This window comes from Anneissia japonica, unplaced genomic scaffold, assembly GCF_011630105.1.
Source record: "Anneissia japonica isolate Jap-2015-1 unplaced genomic scaffold, ASM1163010v1 scaffold284953_len930413_cov181, whole genome shotgun sequence".
Taxonomy (NCBI): Eukaryota; Metazoa; Echinodermata; class Crinoidea; order Comatulida; family Comatulidae; genus Anneissia; species Anneissia japonica.
The window spans coordinates 169,135-171,505 of record NW_022746987.1 but is presented as its reverse complement, the minus strand read 5'-3'; the positions used below and the strand labels follow the sequence as shown (position 1 = coordinate 171,505).

Below are 2,371 nucleotides of genomic sequence, written 5' to 3'. Positions count from 1 at the left end.
TATATATATATATATATATATAGGCCTATTATTAAACACTGACACAACAAAATGTTACACACTTACATTCAACGACAGCTAGACCTACTTGCTGAGTTTTGGCGTCGTCAGTTTGCGGGAACACAACGAATTATGAATACCGGTACATCATTAAGGAGATTTTTAGAAGTTTTTTTTGCGCAACCACGTGACCCTAGATTCACTCGTTCGTGACCGTCCTGCGTTCTCTACCCAACAAGGATTTGACCACTTCACATTGGCGAGTTCACTTGATGTCTAAATACGTCGTTCCTTTTTGTCGACGCAAATCAAAAGCTTCTAACGACGATATGCTTGACGTGTTTATGTATTTATTTGAATCTTGAAACTGTTTTATCCACACATTATGGGTCACTAACACGCTATTATTTTTCCAAATAACATCGCAATAAATCAGGTAACAAGAGGGTAAATGGATATGTTTTCTTACTTGAACCTTTACTCGAGCCTTTAAAGTGGATCGCGAGTGCCCGATATATAGGGTGTAAATTAGCACTCGGTCAGCAAACGCGTATACTGCGCGGAATATTTGCTATGAACGCATCCAACTAATCACATGGCAGACAGCTGATCAGATGACAGAACCATCAAGTAACATAATAGGCCTACTCTCGATAAAGCGCTTTAAATACCTCCATAATTAACGCCGCGGCGCTTGTTCGAGAGCGTAGCGGTGCTTCGAAAAAACACGTTTGGTGCGACGCTTTCGAAAACGATGCTTATTCGAAAGCGGCGCATATCCGCCATAACCATTATTAAATCGTTTAGTGATAGATATAATAAAAGCGTTCTCGAAATTAACGACGAACTCATGCCAAAACAACTTTTAATTTATGAAACCATTGATTTTTGTACGTTATTAATGTAGTATGTCAAAGTGAGCATTAGTTTAATTAATGACTGGATGTGTTAACACAATCATCTGGCGCACATCAATCAGTCCTATTTTCCCCAAAACAACTTAAACCAATATACGTCTTTTCATGTGATTTATGCTATGGATATGTGAGGCATGTTGTGGCGAAATGGTAAAGTTGTCGCACAGTCCAGTATTGAGTAAATGAGCTATAAAATATGGGAGCTCAAAGAATTGATAAGACATCCAAATTTTTTTTTCACTATAGGTCAACAGTTTAATGTCTTATTAATCATGTTCCAAAGTATTAGTTCTGGAAGTGGTTAACACATTGTTTATTTAACGTTATTTTTCATAGTTCATTCTATTAAACAATGTATGTACAAATAATTTTAAAAGGCAATTACTCAAAATCCTGTTTATCTTGACTCTAAGAGTACTGTACTTTCACTTTGCAATAACTTAGGTTTGAAATGTCCAATTGGAATGAATGACCCCTCATTTTAAAGATCACATACTCAGGTATTTGAAAATACCAATAACTTGAATATAAATTTTTGCTACAAATTAGCCATTTTGCCACAACGTAAAGTGTTTTTTTTTTCCCGAAAAATAACACTTTACGTGATAACTGAGTGAGTGATCAAGTCATAAGTCACAATGTTACACATCTGTAACAGTATTTTACTCAAATACTATATACGCAATTAAGATTGGCCTAGATACTGTACTTAAGCATCAGAAATGTAATCAGTTTACTTGTTAATCGAATGAATGATCAAGTCATAAGTCACAATGTTACAAATTCTATAACATTTTTTTAGTAAAATATATAAGAAATATGTTTGGCCTAGATACTGTATTTATTCATCAGAAATTTAATCAGTTTACTGGTTAATCCAGTGAATGATTAAGTCATAGTCACAATTTTACAAATTCTATAACATTATTTTACTCAAATATATACGCAATATGTTTGGCCTAGATACTGTACTTTCTCATCAGAAATGTAAGCACTTAGTCTAATCTGTAATGTGTTTATATTTGCGTAATTTTAAAGATGCTTTATGCATTTCATTTGAAGCCACTAAAATGAATCCCACGGTCGATGAGAGACACTAGAACAATTAATGGCCTCAAAAATCAGACACTAATCAGAATTTGAAAGAATAGGCAAAAATCTAATTACCATAATCTTGACTATGCTTCTAATCAAAATATCTAAATTATTATAATGCCAATATTGACAATATTATGACGTCATAATTGTCATATCATGCCCATTTCGGATGGAAGTTGGTGGTATCTTAAAGCGCATAAGCCTCATTGTAGGACCTATCTGCTGGTTATATAAACAAAATAATACAACTTGACGTTTCCTTTTCAAAATCGCTGCATGAATACACACATTTGATTAAGAGGCCAACCAGAGACCTGTAATTAATAACAGTGCTCGAGCACTGTTTATTATTTTGT

At 34.0% G+C, this 2,371-nt stretch overlaps 1 protein-coding gene across 2 annotated transcripts in view; it reads right to left on the bottom strand.

Moving 5' to 3' along the window:
* The window catches only part of LOC117120365 (neuromedin-B receptor-like), a 13,166-nt gene that overhangs the window by 10,059 nt on the left and 736 nt on the right, over nucleotides 1-2,371 (bottom strand). The window contains exon 1 of one of the 2 annotated variants that reach the window (XM_033265403.1): nucleotides 67-209. The exons of the other annotated variant lie outside the window; for it this stretch is intronic. The gene's annotated coding sequence lies outside the window, so the exon portion shown is untranslated. Of the gene's footprint in view, nucleotides 1-66; nucleotides 210-2,371 lie in introns of those variants that run through there. 2 annotated transcript variants of the gene reach the window in all.